At 42.8% G+C, this 12736-nt stretch overlaps 1 protein-coding gene across 5 annotated transcripts in view; it reads right to left on the bottom strand.

Moving 5' to 3' along the window:
• The window catches only part of COL8A1 (collagen type VIII alpha 1 chain), an 87196-nt gene that overhangs the window by 31844 nt on the left and 42616 nt on the right, over positions 1-12736 (bottom strand). For 4 of the 5 annotated variants that reach the window (XM_041714067.2, XM_032746670.3, XM_072924721.1 and 1 more), the window contains one exon: positions 736-850. The gene's annotated coding sequence lies outside the window, so the exon portion shown is untranslated. Of the gene's footprint in view, positions 1-735; positions 868-12736 lie in introns of all 5 variants that reach the window. The other variant, XM_072924718.1, reaches the window with a different exon arrangement.

Here is a 12736-nt window from a genome sequence, read left to right as displayed (position 1 = left end):
CTGCAATGCAACTTGTTAAGCAATAACGCGTCTTTTCTTCCAGAAGTCACACTTGATAACAAACAATACTCATAGGCATAAGATGACTGTGGACAGTATGAGCTAATGTCTCGTCAGAAAGTTTTCCATTAAGGCTCAGAATTATGTTTAACATATTCTTCCCATTATTGAGATAAATTAAACAGTGTATTAAGTATGGATTTCTCAGTTAATGTTAACTGGTGTTTATTTTAGCATGTACATAGATCTGGAAGTGGACACATGTACGTAGGCATTTTGGGGATCAAAAGCACATCAACAGCGTGGTTCACTCTAGTTCCAGGATAAAATGTTTTCTAACATTTCTTTTTAATGAAACTTAACTCCTTACTCTTTTCCAACCAGAAAAGTATATTTAAACCAAGCTGCTTTACAGAAACACAAATATGCCAAATGCCATACATGTTCTCTCCTATCAAACAATGGAGAATGACTGAAAGGATAGATTTCTTTATCTATGATAAAAAGTGCTGCTGAGGATGATCACCAAAATTTATGTACCGTATAATTTTCTACTCAAAAGTCAAAAGCTTTGGTGTATAGCAAATATGTGAATAACTTATCAAACCCTGTATAGGTGATGGCTTTAAGACAACTTCAGTTTTAAGCCTTTGTGCTTTGTTTTTGGCATTACATAGAACTCCTTAGGATTGCAAAGTTTACATTAGAAAAACTTACATTGCAAAGTTTACTTACATTGAGGTTTTGGGACAGGGCAGAAGATGGACAGGTTGGCTGATTTTCACTCTAGGAGACACAGATTTCCTGATTGTGTTAGGCCGGGTGTTACTTTGTTGATTTTAGGTTGGTCCTAGGGGAAAAAGAAAGCTTTTAAGAAATATATATGCATAATATCCTTCCCCCCCACCCCCTCCCCCACCCCAAACACTAAGAAGCATTAGTCAAAATTTTAAAACATAGTGGCTTAACCTAGTCTTTTAATTCCCCATTCCAGCTTCTTATTCAAGGTCTACTGTTCAGTGAAAACCTGGCAACTCATTCATTCTGAGTAGCCTTTTTAGTTATTCAGTGCTTGTGAAAACTGATGTAGCAGTTTGAATATGGATCCTATGTTCAGTGTTTTTGTTGGCAAGCCTGTAATAATTATGCTGCAAATCAAAATATGGGTTTGGATTTCAAAAGTGCCTTGAGCCTTGTTCCCACCCTTCTACAGAGACACTGCATAACTTTTTCAGATTACCAGGTATAAAATTATCAGTCTGAAATACAGATGAAAAACTTTTACCTAATCTTATATTTCTCCATGTGTGTCATGCCTATGGAAATGTACATACAAACCCTTTAATGCAACACATAAATAAAATCATTAGTTCCTGAGAGGCATTGTGCTTGGAAACTATCAAAGTCCCAAGCATTACTGCACTCATAATGTGGGGATACTAACAAGGAGTGTCACAAACAATGCTATTGTCCTATATAAAATAAAATCTGCTTTTCTATTTATATTCTGATCATTCTCACACAGCTGCTACCAAGTCCTATGTGCTTTGCCTGACACAAATCCCACTGACATGACTGGGAAGTCTCTGTTATTTACTGCGTTCAGCTGCCATCGAGCTGTTTAGGGCTCAGTTGTGGATGGAGAATTCTGAATGAGTGTGCTCCAGCTGGAGTGAGCACATGCTTGAGTGCTGTGCTGGATCAGAGCTGGGGAAAGCGCTGCACCTCTCTGCATAGCCCCTGCCGTCAGCTGCTCACCATGCACTGCACTTGCTGCTCAGCATCCATCCCACAGGGAGCCATGGGCTCCTGCAACCCAGCCCATGGAAAAGCAGGGTGATCGCTCTTTGTGTGCTGATTTGTTTTGTGGTTGAAAATTGAGGTATTTGGCCTAGGATCTTCCATGACTGTGTTATTGCTCTCCAGAGCCACTGGTTTCCCACCACTCAGAGTAACTCCAAGGAGCCAAACACACCCAAAGGTATCTCTCCATTTATTTTTAGCATTTTATCAGCCAGGGAAAAATGCAAATTCAAGAGCAGTGGCTCCTGACCTCTGCAAGGCTGTGCTGAAGCAGTGCCCTGTACCCCAGCACTCAAGGGTCCTCCCCAGACCCAGAGCGGGCCTCAGGCAGCTCTGCCCTGGGTGGCCTGGCCACCAAGAGACCAAGCAAACCCTAGGGGCAGGAAGCATTTGGAAAGGGAGGAGTACCGAGTTCCCAGAGGAACTCTTTTACCTCAGATTTATTCAAGTCTATTTGAAATGTGCCCACTCTACCCTGTTTCATCTGAATGCCACACCAGGGCTATTTGTAAGGCCTCTCAAATGTGACAAAAGTACTAGTGAAATTATTCTCAGAACAATCCATTTTAATAGAAGAGGCTTGAATTTTCTAGACAGCGGAGTGTTTTCTGCCAGAAAGGAGATGTCCAAACATCAGCCCCAGTACCTCCATGGTACTGCTGCCATCCAGCCCCTGAGTTGCTGGAATCTGTTTCTCCCTTCAGGTGACTCCAGCTGCCCACCTAGTCACAGCACAGGCTCTGAGAGCTGCTGCATCATAGCAGCCAGGTAGGCACCTTTCTCTCAACACCCAAATCTCTTTCAGACAGAAACTGGCTGCTTTTCAGACCCTTTGACTTAAACTATGGATCAGATTAATAATGACAAAGCTTTCTGGCCTCTGGTGTAATTTTTTTTATTTAAATCTCTTTAATGATAGCAGATTGGAAATACCAGTCTGGTCTCCAATTGACCCTTGCTTTATAGATAATCTGTGTTGATTTTCTCCTGACTTCATCCATCTCTTGCAAGCAGATCCCTTATGAGTTTGCGGGGCAGTTTAGGAGATATACGATCACCTGGGGAACCAATAGGAGATAATTCCCGAGTACTGTGGATTATTTGCAATTTATTTCATCAAATTCATTGGAGCTGTACAATGAAATGTGCATTTGCCACCTTTCTGAGAGGAATCTAAAGCCTGAAGAGCAGTAACTGCCAATGCGTTTTGCAGAACTTTGCTGCTATATGGTTCCTAGTTTTCTGAAGAGTAAGTTCTCCTTGTTTATCCTGCCAAACAGGCCTTCTGCTTCAAATGATAAGGCAGTAATTCAGAATACATCTACACCCTATCAGAACTTTTAGAGACACCTCTGTGCCCTGCAGTTCAGCTTGGGATACAAATTTCCCTGCAACTTGCAGGTATTTAAGGTTGGGGCTTTGGCTCAGCTTCTTGAGTGAATGAGGGGAAGTCACCAAGTCAGAAGTAGCTTGGTATAGTTAGCAAAATAGAAACCTGCCAGACTGAAGGGGATGGCAGCTACTTTGCCTGTGACTGAGGAGGGAGGGATTAGGCATTTCAGCCAAACAGTTCGTTCCTGCCTCCTGTTTGTACCATCCATGTTGCTGTTAACTGCCTTTGTGAGATTAGGGAGAGGGTAAAGGAGTGCCAGTGTGTACCAGAGGGCCCCAGTACAGCAGCAGCAGTCACATCTGTCCTTTTATCTGCAGCAGGATTCCTCTGCCTTTTTGCCCTAGTCCTGGCCTAGCTCCTGTCCCGCCAAACCAGGACTGACCCGTCCTTGACAATCAAGAAAGAACAGAAAAAAATGTATAAATGGTGATGTTGGAAACAATGGAAGTAAACAGAAGGTCTCAGGGTGTCCTCCCTCTGAGGAGCAGAGAAAGGAAGAAAAAGAAGGGGTCACAAGGAGGAGAGGCACCTTCATGAGCAGGAAAAGGGCCCTGTCTCCTTTAAACTTCCTCACACAGAGGCCACTCACATCTTTCCCCTTCCCACGACACCTCTGCTACCCCTGCCTGCCTTGTCTGCTCCAATGATGCCCTCAGCTGGGAGTTTGGTTTTGCTACACAGTGTAACAAATAAAGAGATAAATTCCAGTTCCAGTAGATCACTCAACAGGCTCCCACTGATTTTTCTTAGGGGAACTCCTGGTCACTTTGAGATGCTTTCTTTAACATTCATCTATTTTTATTATTATTATTAATAGTAGTAGTAGTAGTAGTACTAGTGGTATTATTATTGGTATTAGTATTCAGCTTTTGTGTTCTGAGACCAATCACTTGATGCGCATTCCTCTTCTTCACTACTTTCAGAACTGATGACCTGTAATGGTGTGATAATTTCTTTTAACTTGAAAAAATAATATCTTGAAAGATTTCCTACTGATACAATCACTGTCTCCCCTGTGTGATTCAGTCATATGCAGATCCTGATATTTAGATTAGAACTATTTGGAGAAATTCCAAGTACAAGCCATGACACTGAGCAACTTGAAGCAACAACTCTTTTTTCTGCTATGCAGAAAACAAATCCCAAGAAGGCTTCTTGGAGAAGGAAGGGAGGGAGGGAATATGAGAGAGAAGAGAATGAGAGAAATCATTCCTAAGAGAACATTTAAGCACTGAATTTCCTGATTGTTAGTTTAATTTAATTGCTCTGCTTTTAAGAATTCATTTGTGCAAATTGTATCTGAAAAGAGAGGAGAGAACTTGTTTTCTGTGTACTAAATCTTCAAATATAGTGAGGTGGCTTGTGGCCTTCTCACTCTGCTACCTGCAGGTATTGAGTGTGAAGAACATTTTCTGTTTGCAATTCAAGTGCAGAAAGATAAAAGCAGAAAGGTAGAAAATCCCCAAATCACTGTATTCTCTCTCTTAGCACAGAAACAGCATGATCCTGTCGTGGTTTGACACGGAAAAAGAATTTTTCTGGAAGGAAGAGGTCAATTTGGACATTGACCAATTGAAGGTGGACATGCCTCTGAGAACACAGAGGGGTTAAAAGCAGAATTCCCAGGAGAACTCGCTCTCTCTGGTTCTGGTCAGCATGCAGTGCAGGCTTTCCCCTGCCCAGCCACGAGCTGGGTGGGGGAGGGGAGAGCCATGTGGCCTTCAGAGGTAGGCCCAAGGGTGGAGGGACTGGAACCGGGCTGGCCCCCTGCAGATGGAAGGGTGGAGAAATCTGGGATGTCAATGTTCCCCCCCAGAGTCTCTCTCTCTCCCAAGAGAGAGAAAGACAGCGGTGGTTTTGCCAGCAGTTCACCGCGGAGAAGGAGAAGAGCGGGGGGGGGCCGGGGGCCGCAAGGTGTGGAAGCTGGAGCCTGGGCAGCGAGCCATCTCTGGGAGTCGGGACTTTTAACCCTTCCTTGGGAAAATGAAAGCTTTGTGAAATTTTTCTCCTCCTCGGGTTGAAAGAGAGGAAGAGAGACAGCCTGGGACCTGGGATGTTGGAAGGAGAAATTCTAGGTGGGTGGAGATGATGGAGTGGCTTTTGGCTGGACTTCTTCTTGGTAGCCACAGACTGAACTGATCTTCTCCTCCAAGAGAGACTGTATTTTAGGAGGATGCCGGTGAGCCAAAGAGACCTGCTTCAGCTGGGAAAAAACAGAAGTGGAGCGAACAGAGAAAAGTTAAGGAGGTTTGTGGTGGTGCCCCCTGTCTTCGCAGAGGAAGAAGAGATTTCTGTTCTTGGACCCTCGGCCCCAGGGGAAAATGGGGGGGGACTGTTGGTCCCAAAAATGGAAAACTGAACTGTTGTTTTTTCCCCTCTTGGCAGGGCATCCTTGAAAGGAAAAATCCTAAAAAGCAGTCTGTCCATCCATGCATTGGTGGTGAGAGCACTGTGCATGGAAAGGAGAGGGTCACCATTGGCAAACTTTTTTTTCTCTGGGCGGTGCCATGTGGTGACATGGAAGCACAGGATGTGGCAGCTGTGTTTCTTGGGGGGATCTGTGGCACAGGAGAGGCTCCTCTCTCCCTGAAGATGGACTGTGTGTTGATTATCTGGAGGGTGGAAACCTGATTGGGGTCCAGATTGTGTCTCACTGTGGTTTGTTGGAGTTGGGTGGTGGGAGGAGGAATGCTTTGGAAGGTTTTCATTTTGAATTGTGTGTGTTTCTTTCTTCTTTTTTTTCTCTTTTATAGTAGCATAGTGGTAGTAGCTTAATAAAGTTTTTTTCTTATTATTAGGCTTGGGCCTGCTTTGCTCTGTTCTCGATCGCATTTCACAGCATTCAATTGAGAGATTGCATTTTCATGGGGGCACTGGCATTGTCCCAGTTTCAAACCATGACAATCCCTAGTTAATTTAAGTAGTCACAGAAATACAACTTCTGTTTTAAGCAGGTGTTTAAGTCCTGCTGATTCAGTATTCAGCCCAAATGCAAATGACTTCCACGGAATGAAGCTTGCACTGAACTGGATCCATTTAGTAAAATATTTCAGTCTGCTATTTGAGGGAGAAAAGAAGAACCTGGTCAACTGTTGGAAATGCCTCTGTAGCAAAATCACTTCTGTACTCATTGATTGTTCTGTTTTCTAGGGAATTTCTAAGGGGTTTTTTTTGTGAAAAAGTGTTACTGTAGATAGAAGGTTGATCTGGGGAAAAGTTACAGGAGTATTTAGGCATAATTGCCTTTTTTGAAAGTAGCATACTACATAGGATTTCCTCAACTGTACCAGAAAACATTAACATCCTGCAGCTGACATTGACAATTTTGAATTCCAGCTTTCCAAGTAAATTAGCGTCCTTGTAAATGTTTTGGTATCAAAGTTGGGACTCACTTTGAATAAGACAGTCCATAAACTCAGGGTTTTTTCTCATTTATTACTTCCTTTTACAGTGTTTGAAAGATGACAGCTGTAATATTTAATACTAAGGAATAGTAAATTTAAATAGCATATTTTAAAGTATTTATTAATTATGACATATATAAGTTGCTTTCATTTATAATTCACTTTTCTCCTGACATACTCTTTTTTGCTTAAAGTACCTGTGATTCATATCATCCATTACAAAAAAAACCCCACAAATTATTTTACATAACTACAGCATTTTTCTAATCACACAGCAAAATAGAAGGTAGAGGATATGAAAATTACTTATGACAGATGAGTCACATCAATATTTTGTTCTAAGCCACGAGAAAAATGAGACAGAAGGGGTGGGTATCAGAACAGATCAAAACCCTTAGTTGCTTTACGATCCAAAACCACAACTAGTTATTGAGGTGCAAAATGTTCTTTTTTAAATAAAGTGTGAGAAAGACACAGAGTTTTGTATTGCAAATGTTGGCAGCACATAATGTTGCAATTATTTTCAATATTTTGTGATGCTTGAATCATAACCAAAACTTTGAGCAACACCGAGGTAAAAGCATTTTTATGCTTGTTCACAGGCACACACACAAAAAAAAAAAAAATAGAAAAGAAGAAAAACTGAGTTTGTTGCAGTTGCTTCAGAAATGGTGTGCCAAGTTTCTACCAGTGATTGAAAGTAGTAACAGAAGGAAAGGATGTCATGGCATCCTCTTGCCTATTTTATTTTTTCCATTGTAGTAAATTCAAAATCGTTGAGATAGTATTCCTGTTCGTTTTATGGGATTTCTGTGCTGCTTAAAAAAATCTTGTGTTTTCTGTCTTAGAAAAGAATCATTCTGACTGCCTTTTAAAGGGAATTTACTATTTCAGTATATGTAGCTAAGTCAGTCTGCATATGAATCATAATCTTGTTACATGTTTGGAGCACAGTAATTAGGATCAATCACACTAGGTACACTCTCAGTAGGTTACTACCCATTATTGGACTTTAGAGGAAACATTACTCACTCCATCTGATGTGATCAGAGAATATTATCTATAATCTGACTCACTATTGGGTGAACAAGTGTGGAATTGTGTTATTATATGTTCTATTATGTATAAGGTCATTCCATGTATCCCCCCCACACTCTGTAAGTGACCCCCCGGGTTCTCCCATTTCCCCCCGCGGTCTGCCTTCCCGAGGAAGTGCTTAGTCACTTTGTTTACGTCTCTCAGACCATCTGTCAGCCACGTGGCGGGGTCGAGAGGCGACCGGGCACCCTTCCATCTGTCCATCTCCCATTGGACCCCTGCACCCCACTATCCCCAAGTCCCCCCGTGGCGTTATCTCATTGGCCGCCCCGGGTTTCCCCTATCCCGTACTTATAGAGCCAGTTGGGGACGCCCCGGTGCTTTTTCTCCTGCCTGGCCCCTGTTCGCTGCTGCTGCCCGGCCCGCCGCCTCTTCTCCCGCCGGATCCCTGCGTGCTGCCGCGGCTCTCTCTCTCTCCCGGCCCCTGCCGCAACCGCCGCCGCTGCCCCAGGCGATCGCGGCCGCCCCGGACTGCCCCGCGATCGCTGCCTCAGCCGAACCGCTGCCGCCGCCGCTGCCGCGGTCGCCGCGGCTCCTGCACGTGCCGGCAGCAGCGCCGCGGCTCCACACGCAGCCTCTCCTGGATCGCGGCCAGTGCCGGAGCGCGCTGCCCCGCCCCTGAATCGGCCAGGCGGCACGGACAAACTCGAACTCAGCACGCAGCAGCTTCTCGGTTTTTTCCTTCCCAACCAAGCCATAATAAACCGAGATATCGCCCGCGGGGGAAAAAGTCTCTCTCCTTTTATTCGCCTCGGGACTTGCCTAGCTCCCAGACCCACGCAGCACCGGCCGATACCCGCGAGGGTTCGCCGGAAAACACGGAAGTTGCCAGCGCTCCCCCCCCCTCACAGAGCTAGCTGGGACGAAAAGGGGGACAAGAGAGAGCGCTAAGGCAAACAAGGTATTCTGTTTCCTAGGCCCTGAGTATTCTCTTGTTTATTCCCTCTTCTTGATCCAGTATCCTACGAAGAGCTCAAGTCAGCAAGACAATAAACATCCCTCATGAGCCTGTCAGCAGCCTCAGCTCTTGGGAAAGGATGTGTTTTTTGTGGTACATGATGGAGGCAGGCAGAGTCCTTGAGGAAGGTCTGTGCACTATCAGAGTTTCTAGCTTCCCTGGCTGCACCATGGGGGCTTCCATATAGACTTGACAGCCGCTTCAGCCTGCCAGGCCCCACTCCAGCAAACAGTGGGGAAGGATCTAAACATCCACATGGAGACCTGCATTTTGTCATTTAGGATAACTTCAGTGCAGTTGTATGTGTGCTGTAAACTCCAAGTTACGCTTTAGGACTGAAGTGGAGCTGTATTTCTCATAATGAGAGTGAATTAGGTAGATAAGTTTAGCTTTGCTTAACACCACTTGTTTGTTCTTTTGGTTTATGAGCAGGGCCCTGTTCCTACCCACTCCCCACCAAAATCTGCCTTTTCCTCAGATGATAACAAAAGTAGCTGTTCCTGTGGAACATCCATCCTACCTGTGGGAGGATGGATTGTGAGAATAGAGATATTGCTGAAGGCAATCTCACCTCTGAGGAGTTGCAGCTGTACTAACTAAAGAGTAGGAACAGCCCTGCCCTTAATAGGGCACAGCTGTGTCCAATAAGGATGCTCCAATAAGGATGGGTGTTACAAAAGAGCGGGTTGATTAGTTGAGAAGAGAGTTGGAGTCGTTGGCTGTGCTGCTGTGAGGAGCAAGGTTCAGGCAGTTGTGCTAAAGACAGAAAGGGTCAGGTGATTGTGTTAGGGACAGTAAGGGTTATTTTGTGCTCCTAGGGACAGAAAGGGTCAGATGGTTGTGATAGGGACAGGTAGAAGTCAGCCAGCCATGCAGAAGAAAGAGAAAAGGAGTCAGGGTTGAGAAAAGCTGCCTGTGGGAGCTCACAGAGAGAAGGTATGAAAGTTTTACAGTAAGATAACAAACTGGTGGTGATAGTCAGTTCCTATCTACTATCAATTGGTGCTAAGCACCGATGCCAACAATTGGTGGCCTGTATGGGAATGAGTTCCGACACATACTGTGCTGGGCTGCTTTTATGCCACTTTTTCAAGCTGTGTAGGAGACACTAAACATGGAAAGTGAACTGGCACTTCATGGACAAGTGGTGAAAATTTAAGAACTAAATGGGTGGTCTTGACCAGACAATTCCTGAGGACTTTATTCAGAGAAATACATGTCTGAATAATTAGGAACCAGCACAATGCTTTCAGTATCGAGCTGTAAAAGTGTTCTCTTAAGCCAGTAAAAGAAAGTTCTCCTTTTTCTCCATTTTTAATTTACCTCTTCATGCCCAAAGAATTTTCCTACTTTGGTTTATGCTGCACTTTGGACTTATGCTATAGGTATAAAACATATTTTTTATAAACCATTGAATGTCAGTAACTTGATTTTTCATGACTGGGCTATCAGAGGCTAATGGGGTGTGATTGCAACTTGTTTGCAAATATCTATAGTTGCTGTATTTTGTTTAGTCCATGCAAATGCGATAATTTAGATTTTGCTTGCCAGGCAACGTGTGAGAGCCATGCCTGGGGGTAGCCACAAGCACAAGGGGTAATGATTTCTTTAGTGATACTGAAACTATCACAAGATGTGTTTCTTGTTAATAGTGGTTTATAACTGTGATAAGCTTTTCAGGTGTTTCTGCCAAAGCAATTCCTCCAAAGCCACCTCCCTAGAAAGGTTTGTTGGAGCATGCTGAACTACAATTAAGGAATAGGCCTCTGAGGGCCAAGAAGATTATGAGGTATTATTCGTCCAGACAGAAATTTTGCCAGGCCTTCAGGACAGAGGTATGTATCACTGCATGTTTATCTCTGGTATGTTTCTACACCATGAACTTGGACAGAAATTCAAGTTTATGATGAAATGTAAACTTCTGTTAGGACTACTGAACTTCTGTCTTGAAATTTTTCCTGATTCTAACACATAGAAGGATTGCTAGTGCAGCCAAGACTAGCTGTTTCTGGGAAACGTACTTGTAAAAGGAAACAGTAGGTATAAAGGGCATGGTGTAATTTAGTCAGTTTATTTATGTGTACTTCTTAAAGAAAAAAAAAAAAGGAAGAAAAAAAAGAAAATTAATGTAAACTTTCCAGTTCCTTACTGCTTCAAAACTCAACAAACCAATTCTTTATCCATTCTGGAATTTTTATCAACTTAGTCTCATATTATAAGGAAAAATGAAGTGCACATTTTTTATATAATCTAATAAAAAGTTAAAACACATAGTTTTCTAATATATTGTGCAAAGACCAATGTGCTCTGTTTATCACAAGCATAGGTACTGTCCTTACCCTGATTGGCACCGGGCAATTCTTAGTGCTTTGTTGATTTGTTTGGCTAAACTCCATGACCCACACCACATCCTTTTATGTAGTTTCTCTCTAAAAGTTAAGGAGAGCCATAAGGACTATGCTAACTTCTGTAGTGTATTTTTGAAAGAAGTGATCTCAACTCTAAAGATGCAATCCAGATGAAATATATCAGGGCAGAGAACAACTTTGACTGTCATCTGCATACTGTACATGTGCAGAAACAAGCAAACAAACAAAAGTAAGTTCTATCTTAAATTGCTGATACCCAGATAACTGAATATAGTACACTCTATACCTTTGACTTTTTGCAAATGCAAAAAGCTTAAAGGAGATGAAATCGCCAAACAGTGACTATATTGGCTTTATCAAATCTCACATTAAAAAGGAAAGGCAAAACTTTTCTGTTGAGGTCTCCAGAGCACTAAGTCGATGAAGTAAGTAAACAGGCCTCTTTTATTTTTGAGAGCAAGTGTCAGACGTTGAGTTGTGTGCATGATTAGATTCTTTGCTGAATAGGGGCTTATATTAAAGCAGTAGAAATGCCCTCATATTTAGCAGAGAGCAAAATACTAATGGCAGGAAAGTATGGCTGGTTTTCTTTTTCACCATACTTTTCCTCTTAAATAAAAACAAAGTAATAAAATATACTCAGACATGTTTTATACTCAGGTTGAGAGTAGGAAATGAAAAGGAACATGTTCAACTACTATTTATCAAAAAGTTATATTTGTACATTTCATCACAGAGGAAAATGCTTTCAGGTTTACAGAGGAAAAGTACTGAGAATATGTTCAAAATGCTCCCCTTGGAAGTAAAATGCCTGTGTGGACTGCAAAGTATGACTTCTTCATTCCCCTTAGGGATCCATGCTGTTTGTTGTCTATTCCTTTTAAGGCAGGATTCTAGGAGTTTCCCATTACAGGCAAGAAGGAGAATTCCTCTCCATACTAATATAGTACCCAATAAGCTCATGCCGGTGGCTTATTTGGTCATCTTTACAGTAGTACCTAAATATTCACATATTTATCTTCACAGTACCTTGTAACATAGGGAAGAGGTACTACTCCCATTTTGTGGCTGGAATGAAGCTAAGTCCTCTCCCAATGCTGGTCAGGAGATAAGTTAGAGATGTGGGGCACAGGAAGGAAGTATTCCCTGTCTCAGAGTACTGCCTTAGTGGGTCAGCCTTCCTTTCTACAGCAACATGGAGCCTTATCCAGGAGCAGCAGTACAAACACTGCTTGTGTTTGAAGGAATTATGACATATCCCACCTCTTGAACAGTGTTGCACTTAGCATATGTCCTTGTGAACTCAGCCAGATCTCATGTTCCCCTGCCCCTTGACTCCCTAACCCCCTCCCTAACCTCCACTTTTCCAAGCACTGAATTATTTTTATCTTATGAGTGTACTTTGCTAATTAAAACTTACAGCACATACTGTCTTTCTGTCACGCTTGGAATTTCTGCTCTGAAGTTTCATACCTTGTTGTGTTTATGTAGGTGATATTTACACACACGACTGCATTAGGCTCTCAGCTGTACTGCTGGGCAGATTAAAAGCTTTAAAGAGACAGCAGCTGTAAGGCGAGTTGTGTGACAAGTCAGCAACAATGCTCAGGTGTCATCATGAGTCATGCAAGAAACATGGCAAGTGCCATTGAATACTTATAATTAATAACATGGGCTGATAAGAATGATGACATTAATTAAACATAGAATG

The sequence above is a fragment of the Taeniopygia guttata genome, chromosome 1 (assembly GCF_048771995.1).
Source record: "Taeniopygia guttata chromosome 1, bTaeGut7.mat, whole genome shotgun sequence".
NCBI classification, from domain to species: Eukaryota; Metazoa; Chordata; class Aves; order Passeriformes; family Estrildidae; genus Taeniopygia; species Taeniopygia guttata.
The sequence above is the reverse complement of the archived record's forward strand: the minus strand, read 5'-3'. Positions and strand labels throughout refer to the sequence as shown.